Genomic DNA, 21133 nt, shown 5'->3' on the forward strand with positions numbered 1-21133 from the left:
GAAGTAACTAGTAAAAAAGGCACGTGCAACATTTGCACGTGCGAGTAAGAGTCTTAGCAAACAAGATAATACTGCATATGAATTTTAATTCATACTATGCTAACATAACAATCGCTATGGAGCCCACTTGGCAACTTCTGAAAAGCAAGACAGAAAGAAAAGCAAGATGAAGATGCTCCGAGCATGAGGTACGACAAATGCGTAGTTGCATATCAATTGATTGATGAAGTGGTAGAAGAGCAATGACTAATAGCCAGGCTCCCTAAAATAGGCGTAAAAATAAAATGAGCATAAAATTTGTTTTACAAACCTTAAAAATGGGCATAAAATTTGTTTTACGTACAATTTTGTGTGGAAAGAAAAGGTAAAAAGATAAAAGTTTTTTTATGATCAGTTTGGTTAAAAAAAGCACAGTGAATAAGGAAAAGTAATTTGACCTTTTCATGAACTTTCGTTATTTATTTCAATTTGTTTATTTCAACATGTGTATTAACAAGAAGTTTGTACAAAGACTTTGGAATCCATTTTCTATTCGACGAGCACTTCGGCAATTCATTTTTTTTAAATGGTAGCCAACTTTATAGCAAAAAAAAAAGGGACGAGATGGTCCGAATACAGAAAACAAATCACAAGGTGGAGAGCCGCATAGTCTTCAAAGCTTTCAACTATAGGGGATTGAATCTACTTGTCCAGAATAGGAGAGATGGTTGTGAATTTTAAGGTAAAACAAGAAGTTTGTACAAAAACTTCGAAATCCATTTTCTATTCGACGGGCACTTTGGCAATTCATTTTTTTTGTCCTTCTAACTCCTCCATGAAAAGTAATGGAATAGAGTAGGTCATCCCTTATGAAATGTGAAGTGGTGAGTAATAATTATTTTTTGTTGGTATCGTATGCATGTGGGATTATAAATGGTTTCAGACATTGCCTAACGTGATTGATCTTCTTAGAGGGAAGATCAATCCTCTTGGTTCCTAAGTGTCTTTCGTTGTTTCGTAAGGGCTGACCTACTCTATTCCATTACTTTTATGACCAGTTTTTTTCGTTGTTTGAAAAAAAAAAGTGTCTTTCGTAATATCAAACTTTTTGTAATTTGACCCTCACACAGTGAATAAGGAAAAATAGTTTTTTCGTCATCGTTAGGAGTGTAACTCGGGTCGGGTTGGGTTGAGGCCAACCCGACCCAACCCGAGGAACCCATTTTTCCAACCCAACCCAACCCAACCCGATGTCCAACCCGGTTGGGTTCAACCCAACCCAACCCGATTTGCAATTTCCTCAACCCGAACCAACCCGATTTCCAATGCGGGCTGGGTTGGGTCGGGTTGACCCGATTTGATATGGTACCAATTGTTGACCACCTCAACTCAAGCCGAGTTGTTTTGGATTTTGGGAACCAATAGTGAGTCACCAATAATCAGTTTTTAACTCACAATCGGTTCTCAAAATCCAAAACAAACAGGGACTAATGATTAACAAAGGGAAATGTTTTCCGCAGTACTATATTTTGATGATCACAGTCCTCACTTGATTAAAGTATGGTATAGCCCGCACCATAGGATTATCCAAACCGTCCATTGTGGACTGTGGAGACTATTTCAATGTTGAAAAAGAAAAATACATATACATAACTTCTTCAGATGGAACCCAAATTCGGGTTTCGAGTCGGGTCGGGTTGCTCGACACCCCAACCCGATTTCAAATTCGGGTTGATTTTTCCCAACCCAACCCAACCCGATTTGCGAAAAATCTTAACCCAACCCAACCCAAATTCGGGTTGAACCCGACCCACGTGGGAACATCCAAGTAACAACGATGGTTTCAAATTATATATAGTGCTAATGTCCTCACTGCCATATTTTATAATGGCACTACTCACCATATTTTGATGATCGCACTCCTCACTTTATTAAAATGTACGGTATGGCCCGTACCATAGGATGATCCAAACCGTCCATTAGATGGGTCACTGCCTAAATAGGTTGTGCCCTAAAAATAATTTTCATAGGTTGATCATAACCCTCCGATCTATAGAGGGTTATAGGTTGATCCAAACCCTCCATGTGATGGAACACAACATCAATCGGTTGTGCTTGTAAAATCATTTCCATAGGCTGATCGTAGCCCTCCAATCGATAGAGGTTTCCATAATTGTTGTTCCTCTTCAGGTGCTCGGCATCCATCAATATTTTGTAACTTGTCTCGAATGCGTCATATAACGTAGTTTTTTCGTCATTGTCATATGTTTATACCTCTTTTTCGTAGTTTTTTTCCATAATTGTTGTAGACAGGTACCATATGGCAGTACTTTTCGTATGCAATTGACGATTGTACCCTCAAATCATTTCTCATTCAGACAAACTTCTAGCATCAAAATGATGTAAATGCCCCCAGCTAATAGGATACAGGAGGAAGTTTTTCTAAAAGAAGGGCATGGAATTATCATATGTACATTATTTTTTGGGAACAATCAATTTATATTGTGGCCCATTAAATGGATGGTTTGGATCATCCTATGATACAGGGCGTACGATTCTTTTGAAAAATACTTGATTGTACGGACTTACACCATAGGTTGTATGCCAAAAATCATTTCCATAGGATGATCCCAACAGTTACGGGGTTTCCAAAATATGTCATTTATCTATAGATTGTAGGGATGCGATCCTCCTTTGGGAATGATCAAATGGATGGTTTGGATCATCCTATGGTGTAGGCCGTAAAATATTCACTCCAATTTTTGATAGGTAAGTTGAGGTTTTGTGAGGACCCCTACCGGCTTGTTAAAAAATAGTTCACTACATGGGCTTACACCATACACATTGTAACAAGAATTTTGTGACAAAGCTTGCAAACCAAAAACATATTTCTTACTCCCTATTAAAAAAAAAGAATTGTTTAACTTACACCATAGGATGATCCAAACCGTCCAATTGATGGGCCACATCGTAAATAGGATGTTCCGGAAAAACACATTTCCATGCGATGATCCTAGCCCTGCAGTCTATAGAGGAACGGCATATTTAGGAAACATTTATTGATTGGAGGGTTGTAATTATCCTATGGAAATGAATTTTGGCACTCAACCTAGTTACATTGTGGCCCATCAAATGTACGGTTTGGATCATCCTACGATATAAGCCATACAATACTTTTTGAAAAACAATACTCACTATAAGGACTTACACTATATATAAAAATTCTCATAATCACATCATTTCCCTTTAAAATCATGGGGAAACGGGTCAAGCGGGCCGGGTCAAAGTGACGCGGAAAATTTTACGGGTCATTGGGCTTGAACCCGCACCCGCCCCGTGAGGGCCGGGTCCGCCCGCAGGTCAAATGGATTTTTGAATTATGGCCATACCGTACTTTTAATAAAGTGAGGAGTGCCCTCATCAAAATACAGTAGTGCGGATAACATTTCCCTTTTTTTTGTATAGGGATTTGCTAGCCACCTTCGCTGAGCGTACTTTTCTGCTTGTCGCCCATCCTTTGCTGCAAAGATTGGTAGAAGTGCGATTTGTGCAAAGGTGGCTAGCAATAAATAATAATCATGTGCGGGTACTAAGTTTTAAATGAAAAATTATGGGAACATGGAAGCAAAGCAAAAAAATTACGAAGAAAATACCGAAGGTACTAAAATATGACAATTACGGTCAAAACTGCAAATAAAATTGAAAAAATTATGACAATTACGGAACAAAAAAGGCATAAAAGGAGACAGTTGGCTTTTTTAACTCATGTGCAAGGGCATATGAGAAGCGGAAATGATGAAAAAAAAGAAGTGAAAAAGGACATAAGTGGGAGTTTTACGGAAATTAAGGTGGGACGCATAAGGCAATAGCGGGAAAGAAGCAGACGATTTTTCAGGGATTTTCCCTTTTAGTAGTAAAGGGATTAGTTGTTTCACATGGTAACAGCTATTGCCTCATGGTGTAAGTTGTTCAAAATTTTACAACTCATTCATATCAAAAATACACTGGACGACCCAAAAAAGAGCAGTCACATGTGGCGTGGGGGCGTGGGTGGTGTGATGGGGTGTTGAAGTATAAATGATTAAACAACACCAACTTTTCATTTGTTTTCAGCGGAAATAAAATGAAAGGGAAGGGAAGGAAATTAACATAGCAAAATGGAAAAAAAAAAAAAAGGAAAAGGAAAAGAAACCTGATGGAATACCTGTGAAATGGGCGTTCTGTGGCCAAAAAATCTAAGAGAAACTAAACAGAAAATCCAGAAAGATGTGTTCAGTTGCACAGAAACTCAACAAAAAATATTCCCGACATCATTTGGAACATAAAATGTGATAGTCTAAACATGCAAAATGTGGCCAAAATATACATATGGTTTACAATCTATAGTTTAAATTAGAAAACTACTACTATCAAAATAAGGAAAACGACCATGACAATGAAACATAGTAGAGTCCATGGTGTGGTGCGGTCTGGAGAGGAACTTCTTGTCAGGCAACTCGGTTTGAGATTTGGGGATAAGATGTGCGATGTGGACGTATGCTGCTGGGCAATGGGTTGTGTAGACATTAGGTGAAGGGGTAATGGGTTTGAACAGTGTTCTGTTGAGATGGAAATCATGTGGCCGAGTGGACCTTGGGTATGGGTTCAAGCATTCCATAGGTTAAGCTAGGATGCCATTGCGTAGGGATTTGCAAGTTCGGTCCAAGTTGGACCGGGTTGAGTCGGGTTCGGTAGGTCTTGGGTTGGCTTGAGTCGGGTTGGCCCCGGGTTGAATCTGATTGGGTTGGGTCCGGGTTGAGTCGGGTTTGATTAAGATGTTTGAGGTACATAGGCTTGATGCTTCTGAGTAAAAGGTTAGAGTGAAGGTTGAATTCTGTTGCAACAGTGAGGTTCATGGGTTTAGTCGATCAGATTGGATTCAAGTAAATTGTTGTTGGTCTAAATTAGGTTCGGTCGGGTTGAGTTAGGCTTGGGTTTGGATGAATTCAGTTGGGTTTGGGTTAAGTATGAGATGCAACCAAAGCCAGATTCGTGCAAGGTGGGTCACTCGGATGAGTTGGGCACATGCAAAGTGGGGCATGTTGAAGCTGAATGTAGGTACGCTTAGTGTGTAGTATTGGTTAGGAATATGGGTTCCTCCATAATGTATTGTTAGAAGCTTACCGACTTCTCCAAAAGCTTAAGCTGTTGGAGAAGGGCAGTATTTAATCTTTTGTACTTTCAAACACATGGCACATGTGGTCCCACCTTGGGCCGACCATTGCACGTGGATTTTTTTTTTTTTTTTTTTTGACATCGGAGAGGTTTGAACTCGAGACTTTTGACTATAATACCATGTTAGAAACTTACCTACTTCCCCAAAAGCTTAAGCTGTTCAAGAAGGGCAGTATTTAATCTTTTATACTTTAACATGTATTGTGACTAGGTCGATTTCATATGGCCGAATGGGCTATGGGTTGGTTCCGTTGTTGAGTGAACAACCAAATAGACCATGGTTTAGATGAATATGGGTAAGATGGATGGCCGAGTGAGTGCAAAGTGCAATGTCTTTGACTTGGGTATAAAACAATGTGAATGGTTTTAGGTTTTGGGTTGAATCAAGTTGTATGGATTTGTGGTACTAGTAAAAGTGCACGTGCGTTGCATGTGGGACTAATGAGAGGATAGCAACGGAGAAGTTTTACATTAAAAGGAATAAAATCATACATAGAAACAACATTAAGCTGGGCACATCATAAGCAATCTCATTAATATAAGAAATCGCATTTGTGCACGATCGAATCGGATTTGCCCTGCGGATTTCTCAACATATAGGGTGGTAGCAAAGGCAGGGCAGTCCAAAAAACAGTTTTCTAATGGTCCAACTGGAATGGAAGTTTTCAAGCAAGTGCTCCGCAGCGAACTCCTATGTCTTCAGCACTGCACAAGAGATGCTATGGCTACGTGTAAGGCCGGTCAGCTAAAACAGACTGAAGAACACCATCAGCCCCACAGTAGCTACCTGTTTAGTATAAATAATCACCATGTCAACCAATTAAAAAAACCATTGAGTACTTAACTGGTCACATTTACAATTTGTCATCTCTCTCTCTCTCTCTCTCTCTCTCTCTCTCTCTCTCTCTCTCACACACACACACACACACACACACACACACACAGAGACACTGCTGATATTGGTACACCACGTTTTGATAATGGGCCAAACTGGCCTTGACTTTCTGTTTTAATTGGGTGCTGAGAGCTTTTGACCGCTGATTAAATAATAAAAGACAAGGTGACTTTAGTCCATTATCAAAACATGGTGGTGCCAATATCAGTAGCCTAGCTTTTTTGGAAATTGTGATAAAATTTGACTGCTGGTTAGATAGAAAAAGACAAGGTGAGTTAGTGCAATTATGAAAACATGTTAGTGCAAATATCAGTAGCTTATCTAAATTAAACCTGATTAACCATCCACTTGACGCCAACTACCCCTGTGTTCTGAACCAATCTAGATTGTACACTTCATCTAATGTACTCGCAATTGCCGCAATATTACTCCTCCTTCCATAGGGGAGATCTCTCCATTAGAGCTAACATTGAGGTGGCTGTTCAACAAGGTTTCAAACCATCCACTTCCAGACCACTGCATCGACAAAATTGCTAAGAGCTGGACAGGGTTGCACAAGCAATCATCCCTGTTTATGCACCTCAACAGTCGACAATACTCAAATAAGTAAAGTAGAATCCAAATTCAAAACCAGGGATAGTGGTGCCCGGTATCTGCATTCCCTGCTAACAGTTTTGGGTTTTGGATAGTGCAACTGCAGGCCCGCCCATGGTTGAATACCAGAAGCATGACAATGTCGTTCGAGTAGTACTTGAACTTTCAAGTACTTAGGATCTCTATAGACAGATCATGCAAATACAAACTCCACAAATCATTGCAAAGAATAACAGGAACATCCTCGATAGAAGTGAAGATTTTCTAGTAGGCTTTATGACAAGAGGTCTCCTGCAATAGAAAATCCCAGATCTTAATAAAAAACAAACAAATTGATCAAACCCCAAATATCAAAAACAAACATCTGCTTTCAATTTTTTAGCCAGCATAAGAGATTTAAACAGAGAAAAAACAAATTCAAGTAAAGAAAGGTATTAGAGAGTCATATAGTATAACAGTTGATCAAGCATTACACTAATATGGCGAGAATAAAATCAAAATAGAGGAAAGGAACCAAAAAGAAAATTAGAACTCCACAAACAAAAGCATCCTGAATAGGCATTTAAAAAAAAATGTTCATCCCCAAAAAAAAATGGAAATAAATGTAAAATAGAAAATTGCAATTTGGGTTTTCAAGCAAAAAATCAAAACAACACAAAATTTCATGCTAAATTATTATATCAACCACCCAGATCAAACTATGTACAACAAAACTCGAAAACGGAAACCTCAAAATGTGATGTTCTCTTCTAAGCTTTTTCCTAGTTAGCCAAAACACATATTTCAAATGAAGCAATCATCTGACATTTTCTCCAAAAGGATATCAAAAGCAGAGCTTCTTCTATTCCTTCTTGGTCTTCTTCTAATCTTCTTCTGCTCCTTCAAAGTAGGAAAACCTTTCCTAGTGTAAAGGAGACACCTTTTCTGTAAGAAAGAAAGATGTTTTCCTAAAAGAGAAGGAAAAGGATTGGAAGAAAAATCGAAACTTACTTTTGATTTCGAGCTTTCCTTCGGGACATTTGACATAATTGATACCTGCATGCCTTCTGCCATCTCCTTTTCAATTTTATTTCAATTGCATCTTGTCTTTGAGTCTCCAGTTTAAGGAGACATCTTTTTATTTTTTCCATTTTCTTCATTTCTTCTCATGACTAAACAAGGCAGCAAAAATTAAAGAAAACGAAAACTTGTTCTTCATGTTTTCTTAGTCAAACTCAATTGCGAAAGTCAAATGATATGAATTGTTTAGGAGGGTTTGATTGCTTAAAAACTAACATTCACAGACAGATATAAAGAAGCACTAACTCATTTTAAAATCTTACATAAATAAGTGTCTTTGCTACTTTGAAATTAAATATAGAACACACCATTTCTTTAATAAATAGAAATCAGAAAGTGCAAAAGTAAAGGCTTGCATATTTTTTTGATGAAAAGAAAATTTCAGCCCCAAATTGTTCTACATTATACAATGTTGAAAGCATAATTTCCAAATGGCAAGCCTAGTTTAAATCTCCAAATGAAAGGAACAATACCTTAATAAAGTTATCCAATAAGAAAAGAACTCTCTTGTGTAACCCGCTCTTAAAAAACATGGCTCAAAACTTGCAGAAAAGCAACAAAAAGTTAAATGAAATTATTTTAGTGACTTTAAACACCAACCTTTATCCATGGGTACATGCATAGAAGTTATTGTATAAGCATAAAGACTACCAAGAATTTAGGAACACAAAAAGATTGAAAAGCATCTGCTTAAACTTGCCTGCTACTTAATAAAATTGAGCAAAAAATATGATGCAAGAAAAATAGAAAAGAGCAAGGGAAAGGGAAAAAAATGTAAATGAGTATCTCATTTAGTTAGAAAAAATCAGTTCATATTTAGCATTTGCTTAAACTTAGTAGTTGTGATGTTGTCGGTATATTGTGCAACTAATAATCACATATAGAGGAATCCAAAGCAATATTTCCATAACAAGCCTTTCTAAAATGACAGAGATGAATCTTCATCTTAATATAATGGGAATAAATTTTTTTTAGGTGTGAATTTAAAGAATCAATTGAATCCAAAGCTCAAGCAGTTCAATGATTGAAAAAATAGTATTTTTTTATTCTCGCTAAGGATACCTTCAATTTGCCAAAGTCAGATGCGAAGTTTGTTCCCTCGCATTTTAGTGTTCAAATGGATTTGAATCAAACTTTTCTTCTTTTACTCCACTGTGTCATCCAACAATATTTGTCATCATGAAATGCCTTAATCCAGATTAGAGAACACTGATAAGCACAGCATAGAGCATACAAAACAAAATATGATCGGCACCTTACGCTCATTAATCAACTAAATAATTATGAATTCGTATGTTTGATTCCAAGAGAAACCTATAAGCATCAATAATTTTTGTCTAGAATCATATGGTAGGTATCATCTTCAGAAAACAAAACTGATCACAAGGACTATCACTACAATACCATTTTTTTCTTCAGAAGACTTCCATATTTTAAATATCATTTTTCCCTTTTTTTTATTAACAAAAATAAGTGAAAATATCAAGATTTTTTATCTTATAAACATCTATTGAGATCTCTCCAATCCCTGTTGGGACTTCATTTTGTGTACAAAATGGCAATATCTACATGAATAGGCAACAACTAAGAAATACTTACATTTACAAACTCGACAAAAATAGTATGGGTAGAATGTTGATAGTCTCAAAGCAGTCTCAAGCAATAAACCTACCCACATAGGATGTGATTCATCAGACTTTCCTTTCTGAAGGCAACATAAACAGATCATGAGAAACCAAATTTGAAAATACCAGCCACCAACCTCTCCACATACTCTCGGAAAACCTTACATCAAATGAACAAATAACATTTTGTACAAAGAGATTTGCAATCATCAATCATAAAAAAATTCTCACCTTTGGAAAGAAAGGGGGGGTTAATCAATGCAATAGCTGTTTTTTAGGGAAGCAACTGCTTAGAACACAGGCATGTTTTTGCTAAGTTCAATGTGGCACTTGCACTTGCTGCTGCAGCACAATCCGATGAAAACACATTAAAAAAGGTTTCAAAATTTAAACACATAATATGAATCAAATTGCAAATCAAAAGCTCGTATAGGTAGTGGAAATTACCCCCATAAGTAAACTCCATAAAACAAAAGTGAAGAACAGAATTTGAATCACTGCATGCACATCAATCAACAACCTTCAGCCCAAAAAAACTAAAAAAATTCAGAACATAAAGCTTCAAAGACAAACTTAAAGCAACATAGACGAGCGAAAAGAAGTATGGATTGCCTGCCCACAATTGATGAAGAGGTCACCAGCTGCTCTTCAGTGACATAAGCTTCCAAAGATAAAATATGCCAAATGTAAAGCATTTCGGATCTTAAGCAAATCAAGTAAATGCTTGAGCATTTTGACTTTGATTCTTCGGCAACTATAGTTCTATGAGTAGTTGCTTATAGATGTTTCAGTGATCATTCCAACAAATAACTATCATAACTGAAGTTCCACTGATCATTCCAACCCAAAAAAATATCAGTATTCAATCTTATAAATTATGAATAATAGCAGAGAAGTTGCTAATTTTGTGCCAAAATAACAAAAATGAAGCTCCATTTTTCAAAAGATAAAAGTACCCACTTGCTCCTTTCTATTTTTTTTTCTCCAATAATTTTCTTTTAGAAAAACAGAATTATAAAATATATTTTGATGATTTTTTTAATGTTTACCCATGGAAAAAATCCTACTAATTTCGTATCAGACTACAAATAAAAAAACCCCAAAGAAGTTGAATTTTTGAAATATTATTAACGTTAGCTTTTTATTCAGTTAAATGATCAAATTTTAGACTGCATGTTGATCCGAATAAATGTCCCATGCAAGGATTTTCCTTCTTGAAGAATCCATACACCATCATTATATCAAACTTTAATTTTGAGTCTTGCTCAAATTACAAACAGGGCCTTAACTTCTTTACAATAATCATAGTTTATCTACCAAAAAGAACGTCTAAAGGCTTCCTAAAGTAGATTTAGATAGAACCTAAAAGAAATTGAGAGAATTGGCTGATTTCTAAAAAACTCCATGAGATAACCTCTGTTAATCCTCCATTAGATAACCTCTGTCAATCCTCCATTCTCACCAAGAACAAAAGAAAAAAACATTTACAAAAACATTTACTATATGTAATCAATATCTAAATAACTTCAAGCTTCTATTTTGTATGTTTCCTAGGGTGGTTTTGTGTTTTGATGTATTGGGCATATCTTGCCTCATTATATCAGGTAGTTCTTAAATATGAATAATTTCAAGATATGGTACCTCCTTATTGGTTAATGCCCAAATAGGAATATTTTTTATGTGTCCCTCCTTATTGGTTACATAGAAACCCATCAGAGACACCTCTAATCATTCTATTACACCTCTAAGATTTATATTTTTACACGATAAAATATTTTAGGGTTCTTATATGAAGGATGTGCATATTTTTCCAAGAGAAAATATTAGCCCTTCTTGTACTTTTTCTTGCTCATTTTTTCCTTGGAAATATACGTGCATGCATGCTATAAGAGCGCATATTCAAAATTTGCACTCCCTTCTTTTTATACCGATACTCCTTTGCTAGCGTCCATCGCGGAAGGCATTTCACGGATGTATATATTATACATTTTTCTCAATAATAAGGGAAATGATAAATACGCCCCTTTTCATCAATTTGGACACCCAGCTGCATTGTACCTAGCAATCAGGTCACTTCATTCCTTCAAATGTGAAGTACATCAGCCCCTTTGCAGTCATAGATACACTGTAGCTGGGTGTCCCAAGTAGTGAAAAGGGGTGCGTTTATCATTTTCCAATAATTATTACAAGGGATTTTTGCTGATTAGTCCCTACCTAGCAAAACAAACACCAAAACGTCCTTAAGAAATGTGATTTATTCAAAGAGTCCTACTTTTTGAAAATTGTTGCCAAAAAGTCCCTAAAACAGACGATTGTTAGATTTCTCTGTTACCATTTTCAAAATGACAAAATTACCCATTACATATCTTGCAGTTAACATTTTAAAATAGGAGAATTATATGGTAGCCGGCCGTACATGCAAGGGCAGCCCCAAAATACAGTGGGGCCCACATTGCTGGGTTGATCCAAACCATTCATTAGATGGGCCTTGACATGGATAGGGTGTGCCCCAAAAATCTTCTCCATAGGATGACCCTAACCCCTCACACCCTATCTATGTCAAGGCCCATCTAATGAATGGTATGGATCAACCCACCCAAACTATCTTATACAAAATGGTTTTGTTTCTTGAACTTCATACACTTTGGAGCATGATGGATGATTTGAGCATCAAATTACAGAGCAATTTGGTTATAAATAGCAATCCATGTATATACAAAGTCCAGGTAGATTTTTTTTCTTACTTTTGGGGATTGATGGAAAATGACTTAGCAGCATTTGATATTCCTTTCATAGTGAAGTTGCACAGCTCCACAAAAGATGCACTAGTTGCCTAGTTAGTTGTGTGAACACATACTGAACTAGAATCTGTTGAAGATTAACTAAACTATAATCTTATCATCCACTCTCCATAGCTAAGATTAAATTTTAACTTCCATGAGTTCAGTGGTCTTAATTTCAATTTAATAATGAGCTGAGAAAATTATATACAAAGGGTATTAGAGATGACTGTAATAATCTATTTTCTTTTTTAAAGTTAAATATAATTGTGCAAATCACCCCATTAAAGCTTGTTTTAATCGTGGTTTGCTCTTGCAGGTGATTAGCAGTGCAAAGATTCCATAGGCTTCTCCTTTTGGTCACAAATTGGCAAGTTTGACAAAACCATTTAGGTACATTTATGCTTTGCCATCTGACTGCTTTCAAAGTATTATTGTGAAGATACACTTTTATTTTCCACATGCTTGTAAACTCATGTTTTTTTTGTTTTACTTCTTCACATAGTTATTTCTTCTCTTAAGCTGAATTCGACATATGTCTTTTCCTTTTTTACAGGCATGTCTTCAAAATCTAATAATCGAAACTACATAAAATGGAATACGTCTATGGATAGGGTATTGGCTAGTTGCCAATATGATCAAATGAATATAGGCAACCGTTCTGATCATGCGTGGAAGCCACTAGCCTATCAAGCATGTGTTGAAGAGTTGAACGGGAGGTTAAATATTAATTTGGTTCCCCAAAATATCAAGATCGTTTAAAAGCTTGGGGTAAACACTACGCAATTGTCTCGAATATTATAAAACAGAGTAGCTTCACTTGGGATGGCTATAGGAAAATGGTCGTGGTAGAGGATGATGGAGTATGGACTGCATATTGTGAGGTAATGACTATATTTAAAAACATTTTAAGTGAAATTTGGTTTAAGAGGACTAATTATATTTTCATACATATTTTACAGTCTCATACGGATGCCCTTCAATACAAAAACAAGATTATTGAAAATTGGGATAATATTGTTGCTTTATGTGGGAGAGATAGAGCCAATGGGGAGGGCGTAGAGGATGTGCAAGAGGCAAACGAAGTGTTGAGATACGAGGCTCCCGATAGTAACGACAACTTTGAGAACATAGACGGTGGTGATGCATATATGTCAACTACTCAAGCAAAAGAAGGCTCGAGCAAAGCTTCAGCTCCAAGACATAATAAGAGGAAGAGAGATGAAGTGGCCACTGCCTTTACCAAGCTATCAACATCGATCGATAAGTATTTTACGGTGAAGTTAAGGGTGAGTGATATTGACACATGTATGCCTTACTTTATTTTCTTTTGCTTCTTATGGATTAGTTATGATGATTGCTATTGAAACCTATGTTTATATACCATGCAGGGAATACAAGGTCCTCCAGAAGAAGAAGTTCAAGATTTTATCAACACCTTAGAAGGGTTGACAATTCAAGAAAGGTTCCATGCATTTGCTAATCTTGAGAAGATCAGCGTGGCACGCTTCATATATGATTAAAAAGCTTGATGATGACGAGAAGAGGGAATGGGTCAAACTTTTAGGCCAAAACCCACCAAACTAACTGGTATGACTTCTTTATATTGATTGTGTACTGCATTATAGAAGAGATAAGGAGAAAAAAAATCATTTCATCACCATTCATTTAGCATGGTTTTCTGAAATTACTGACCACACCCATGTGAACTTCTTGAGAAGCTATGTTCCTTACTATCTGCAGTCCATCTTGACAGGATATATGTGTATTTTACACTGAATACAGCTGTTTAGTATATGGGTCGATACATAAAATACATGTACTGTCTGTAGTGAAGCATATTGTTGAAACTATATCTACCAATACTATTATATGTGATATGCATATAATCCACTTTTACGATATGTAGAGTATATCCGTTTGCTTTGATTGTCCTTTTTCTAGTCAGTTTTGCTATCCTGTATCTGTTTACTGATCAGTGTAGGAATGGGTACTGAACACTGATGGAAGTGCTTACGAAGAAATGGCAGCTGTTATTGTTGGGGCTTTCTATGGGGAATGAACCTCTATCTATAACAAGGCTTAGACCATGTTGGGTTTGGATTCTGAGAAGCAATTTTGAGTCCAAAAAACTGATTATTGGACTCAAAATCTAAATGCAATTAAGTCCATAACCAAATTTGAACTCAAATCGATTCTCAAAATCCAGGGCCTTAGGGTTTGTTTTGTTGCACATTTCCAGAGTTCTGTGTGGTTATTTGTTGTCATGTTATTTGGTTGCATTTAGAGTTTCAAAGTACCAGGAGACTACTTGGCTTGTCTCCGTGTCTCCTCATCACCTAGTGATGTCGCATACCAGGAAACTACTAGCAAAATCTAAACAAATATGGTTTTTTGCTAGTAGAATCTTGGGATTGAAGCTTTTTCTCTCTCTCTTTTCTCTATATTAGTAAATAAGGGAGCATAGTCAACAATAGTCATAATTCTTCTTGTCTTTGGGTTGGGAGGCTACAATAAATAGAAGCCATTGTTCTTCCTTGCTAGAGGACGGAGTAGTGTTGACATCCATATCATTGTGATAATCAATTAAGAAACATGGGAAAAATCCATGAGTAATGAAGGATATTTACTCTCTTAAGTTGATCAGAACTGCGATGTATAACTGTTGACAAGATGTTATAGTCATCTGATACATATTTGGAGTTTGTCCTCATGTTCAATCTCTGTAATGTTGTTCTATTATATATTTTACCTTTCAACCGCTATGACTATTGTCCTGTTAAAGATTGATCTTCTCTAGTTGTGCGATATGAAGTAGTAAGAAGGAAGATGCATTATATAATACTGCTGATGTTCTATGTGTTTTTGTTTTTTTTTTGAGTTAGTACAGTTTCTGGTGCACTTTATAAATGTATGGGTGCACAGAATGAAAACAGTTGAAGTTTATTGTTGATCTTCTCTATGGATTTTGTCCTCAAAAGAGGACAAATTTCTTAAATCTCATGTAACTGTTTATTTTTGTTTCATGGATTCCCTTAAATTTTGTCCTAGTGTCATTGGTGTTGCAAGTGCCTTATGTATGTTTTATCTCTTGGCAGGGTTGAATAAAGGGGTTAGTCCGTTGCCATTGAATGGTTGGCCTTTTACTTAGGAGCATAGTTGTAAATACCGTTTCGTTTCGTCCGGAATGGACGAAACGAACCGGTTTCGTTCAAATTCCGGAATGAAATTGACAAAATTTCGTTTCGGACGAAATTCCGTTCCATTTCGTCCATTCCGGACGAAATTTTCCGAAATCCGGAATTTCGTCCGGAATGGACGAAATTCTCCATTCCGGCCGAAATCGTCCATAACGGCTAGTTTGACTTGCAGAATTTACGACAATGCCCCTGCAACAGCTCTTTTTGGTTTTTGACCATTTTAACCTCAAAATGTGACCGTTTATAGCTGTTGGGAAGGGTATTTTAGTCATTTTTAAATGCACAATCAATAAAAAACTCTATAAATAGCATTTTCCCTACCTTCTTTTCCTCCACCTTCACATAAGTGATTCTCCTTCTCTTCTCTACTTTTACTTACACTATCTATTCTACTAAATTTCCTACAAGTCTACCCTCTTCTTCAACTCAATCCAAGTCTATTTTGGAGCAAAGGGAAGGCATACATTCAACTTACCACTACAAGAAGTCAAGAACTATTTCCAAAGGCTTATTTCAAGTGAGTGAAGGCTAATTTTTTCTTCTTCTCTTCAACTCAAGTTCAACCCCAAGGTTCTCTTTATTTCTTTCCATTTCCTTTCTTTTATTTCTTACTTCATTTGTCCCCTTCTACTTCATTTTTTTGTAATTTGTTTCAATTTTCTTTCTTCTAATTCATTTTTCCCCTTCTTCTACTTCATTTCAGAATGAGTGGGTCGGGTTCGGGACCTTCTGCAGGAGCATCCTCTATTGGTTCGGCACCCGCTAGATCGGATGACCCGGCATGGTCTTACGGTACATTGGTTCCGGGTCAAAGAAATAAAATAACTTGCATATTCTGTGGCAAAGTCATATCGGGTGGAGGTATAACCCGCTTGAAAGAACATTTAGCGGCTGTTCCTGGTGAAGTAGCATCATGCAAAAAAGTGACTGAAGATGTAAAATATCGAATGAAGCACCTTTTAGATGGAAAGAGAAAAGAAAGGGCTAGGATGAGCATATCCAGAGCAGAGGTTGGAGGTTTTTATGGCACACCAGACGAAGAAGAAGAGCAGGATGAAGAAGACCTTGGCACACAATTGCCTCAAGTCCCTCAACGAAGAGGTAAGGAAGTTCTTGTAGAACCGAGTGGTACAAAAAGGAAGAAGAAGGGAATCACAGGAGGGATCAGGAATTTCTTTGTAGCACGAACAACCCCTGGAGCCCAGCCAAGCATTAAAAGTGCTTTGGCTACTAAAGAAACAATGGATAGAGCAGACATGGCGGTTGGCATGCTTTGCTACGATGCCAATCTCCCTTTCAACGTTGCCAATTCACCTTTCTGGCAACCTATGTTTGACGCTGTGAATGCCGTGGGTTCGGGTTATAAGGCACCTACTTATCATGCTTTAAGGGGTCCCATTTTGAAGAATACAGTGGATGAGGTAAACAACTACTTGGAGGAAATTAAGATGTCGTGGAGATACACTGGTTGTAGCATTATGGCAGATGGATGGACAGACATCAAACAACGTTCCCTAATCAACTTTTTGGTGTACTGCCCTAAAGGAGTCATATTCCTCAAATCCGTTGATGCATCTGGCATAGTGAAGAATGCCGATGAATTATACAATATCTTTGCAAAGATTGTCGGAGAGGTGAATCCGGAATATGTGGTGCAATTTGTAACTGACAGTGAGCCAAGTTACAAAGCTGCTGGGAAAAGACTAGAAGCCGCGTTTGGTACATTCTTCTGGACTCCGTGCGCAGCTCATTGCTTAGATCTCTTCTTGGAGCATCTGTGCAAACCGACTGTATTTCCTCACATAGCAACCACAATTGAGAGGGCTCGAACGATTACAAAGTTCATCTACAACCATGGAAGCCTCTTGAATTTGATGAGGAAGAAGTTCACGGGAGGGAAGGAGTTGTGCCGCCCTGCTGCAACCAGATTTGCTACAAATTTCATTAGCATACAAAGTCTGGTGTTGAATCGGAAAGCACTTCAGCAGATATTTGTGTCTGATGAGTATAGTACTAGTAGGTTTGTCCAACACCCACTGAGTGAAGGGGTAGTTAGTACTGTGTTGGATAAATCTTTTTGGGACCAATGCAAGTACATTCTAAACATCAGCGAGCCTTTAGTGAGAGTGCTGCGCTTGGTAGATCGGCAGGACAAACCGGCGATGGGTTACCTATATGAGGCTATGGATAAGGCCAAAGAGAACATCAAGGAGAGGTTGAAGAGAAAATCAGATTACAATCCCATCTGGAGGATCATCGACCAAAGATGGGATAGGCAACTCCACAGTCCCCTCCATGCAGCAGGATATTTTCTTAACCCTGCTCTCTTTTTCACTCCTACCTTCTCTAGGCACAGTGAAGTAACCAGAGGCTTGTTGGCATGCATCACTCGACTGTTACCTGATGAAGGTACACAAGACCTCATCACCAATCAGATTGAGGATTATCGAGAGGCTAAGGGTATGTTTGGAATGAAGCTTGCAATCCGCAACCGAACAAAGTTGGGACCAGGTATATTTGAGTTTTTTGTTTAATTAACTATAATTCATTTTAACTTTCAGTTTCTCAACAAATAATGATTTACTATTTGTTACTTTACAGTTGCATGGTGGAATCAATTCGGAGGTGACGTGGAAGAATTACAGACATTTGAGATCAGAATTCTCAGTCAGACCTGCAGTGCGACTGGGTGTGAAAGGAATTGGAGCACCTTCGAACACATTCACTCTGCAAAGAGAAATAGGTTGGAGCACCAGAGATTAGATGACTTGGTGTTTGTCCATTACAATCTTAAGTTTCGAGAAAGGTATACAACGTAATATAATGTTTTCAACTCTCACCTCATCACTTTAAGCTTTTAAGTTTAACCTTTGACATTGATTAAACTTAATGTTTTCCTTTTCAGGGACTTGTTGAGGAAATCATCTACCACTAGTGACCCTTTGAGCATAGACCATCTGGATGTCATGATGGATTGGGTTGCAGAAGAAGAAGATGTCATATTCACGCCGGAAGACATTGGGTGGGAAAATCTTGAAGCACCTACTGTTGTGGTTGGGGCCGGGGACGACAACGACGACTTTCTCATGCCTCTTGAAGAAGATGTCCATACTGGTGGTCCAGGTGGTGATGACGGCGGCGGCGACGACGACGACGACGAAGAAGACATTGAGTATGATCATCCGGGTTATGATGACTGAGAGTTGTTGCTACTAGTTATTGTCTATGTTTCATTTTCATGTATCTTTTTTTTTAATGTTTTTCTATGTATCAGACTATCAGTTGCACTTGTACAAGACTTTATGTGTTTAAGTAATGAATATACCTTTTGGGACACATATTTTGGACTATTTATTAGTTTTTCATCTTTTTCTATTAATTTTTTATTTTTTTGGATTTTTCTCATATTTTTTAATATATTTTTTGTGTGAACGAAAAGTTTCGACCGAAATGCACCGAAATGACCGAAATCCCACCGAAATTCCGTTTCGGTGGCCAAAACGAAATGGCGACCGAAACGGAATTTACAACTATACTTAGGAGGATAACATGCACTGTGGGACAACACAATGAAGAACCTATCTGTGTGGGCATTTCAAGGAGAAGCATGTAGCTGATGGAGAGTTCAGGGAGGTGGGGGTGGTGGATTGGAGTTGGTTTTTTATGTTGGTTTTTTGTTATTTTCTATGGCAGAGTGGTACTTTGGTCATTTCACATGACATATGGTTACTTTTGATATTTTTCATTAAATATGTGTATTGTGGTTATTTTGTATGACGAACAATTTGCCCATTTTCATTTTCTATGATAAAGGGGTACTTTAGGCAATTCACTTGACATTTGTTTCCTTTTATAATTTTCATTTGATTTGTAGTGTGGTTGTTCTGTATGAGGTGCACTTTGCTCATTGTCATTTTCTGTGGCAGAGGGGTAGTTTAGTCATTTTACATGACATATGGTTACTTTTGATATTTTCCATTAGATATGTGTATTATGGTTATTTTGTATGAGGATCACTTTGCTCATTTTCCATGAGACAAGGATATTTTGGTCATTTCTTATGAGATGAGAGTTTTTTTACAATTTTTGATGTTAGGAGTAATTAGGTCATTTTACATGAGATAGATATATTTTGTTATTTCTCATTAAATAGGACTTATTTTTATTTCTGAGATATAAAATTTAAATCCAAATAGTAGCCAAACAAAAGATTAAAAAATTTAGATTTGATTTACAAATCCTCACAAGATCATCCAAACAAATAATTTAGAAATTTAGAAATTTGGAAATTTTGGATTTCAAATTCCCAGAATTGTAAATCTGTAATCCAAATCCAAATTCAATGGGTGTCCAAACGGGCCATTAGTGAATTTGCTTTTCCTCAGCATCTTCAATCATGTCTTCATATACTTCCACTTTCCTCTCTAACCTTTTCAGCTCCTTCTCAACACCAACACCCCCCGTATTGATTTAATTTCAAGAAGATGGGATACAAATATTTGTGCTATTTCTGCCGTACCAAGAAAATCCCAAGAAGGAACGAGATGTTTGTCTACAGTGGAAAGCAGTGAGAGAGAAGAAGAAGTAACAACTTAAATCAAAAGTAATGAAGCCCACGATTGTTAGGAAGTAAGGTCCGGACAACTACCATAACCATAAGTATGGCCAAATCAATGGGATGATCTCGGCCCTTGATCTATGATGTCTGGTAGCTCTCACTTACTGTTCCCCATAGATCATGCCATGTTTCGGAGGGATGGGACAACTATCATGTGGATCACATAATAATGGTGTTGTATTTTCTTATACGTGAGAAAAAGTATGGTGGGGCCAATGTATATATCGTAGGAAGAAAAGATAGGTTTTGCCCTCTTGCCATGTTCTTGCAACAAAAATAAAGAAGCATGACTTTATTGGTGGACTCACTGCGTAGAAAGTAACCAGGGTGCAACTCGGGTCGGGTTGAGGCCAACCCTATCCCAACCCGAGATAACTTTCCCTCAACCCTAACCCCAACCCAGGCCTTGGGTTGAGGATGGTCAATCCTAACCCATTCCACCTCTAAATCTCTCAACCCTAACCAAACCCATCTAAATAAGTGAGCCGATATTATATTGGGACGAGAAATTTTGAAATAATAAATAGGAAAAGACAAATCACCTTAATATAGTAAAGACAATTGTAGAATAGACTATAGAGTCTATAGACAACGTTTTTAATTAAATGTAAAAGACAAGCAAGAAAAAGGGAGACAGGTGACAAAGGACTGTATAACTTTTTTTGGTGGGTCGTAGGTCTACATCTTCATCAGCTATAACATTGGATCTATCTATCTAACTTGGAATCCAATTTTTTATGCTCCAAGCCTCCGATAAAGCATGTGCATGTTGATTATCATTTTGTCCGAGACAAGGTTTTTTGCATAAAACTTTTCATTTTCTTTTGAGATATATATATCCTTGCTCTCGCCAAGAGATTTTGTTGGGGGTGGTATCAGAGGCGGGCACGTGGTAACCCCGGTTTAGCCTCCGTGGATGGAAATATCCCTCGGGGAAGATCTCGGTAACCCTGGTATGCCTTTGAGGACGGAAAAACCCCTCAGGAAAGATCTCGTAGTTCCCACGTTCCTGTTGCGTGGAGGGGTGAGATTGTCCTCAGGAAAGTTGTGAATGCAAAAATAGCCCACAAATTTGAAAAGTGCAACGATGTACATGTGGATGGGCTTATAAGGGAATAGGTTCCCTCCCCTTAACAACTAGCTTTTGAGGGCAAGTTCTACCCAGGTCC

The sequence above is a fragment of the Tasmannia lanceolata genome, unplaced genomic scaffold (assembly GCF_043159265.1).
Source record: "Tasmannia lanceolata isolate RefF3 unplaced genomic scaffold, GAP_Taslan_0.1 ptg000025l, whole genome shotgun sequence".
Taxonomy (NCBI): Eukaryota; Viridiplantae; Streptophyta; class Magnoliopsida; order Canellales; family Winteraceae; genus Tasmannia; species Tasmannia lanceolata.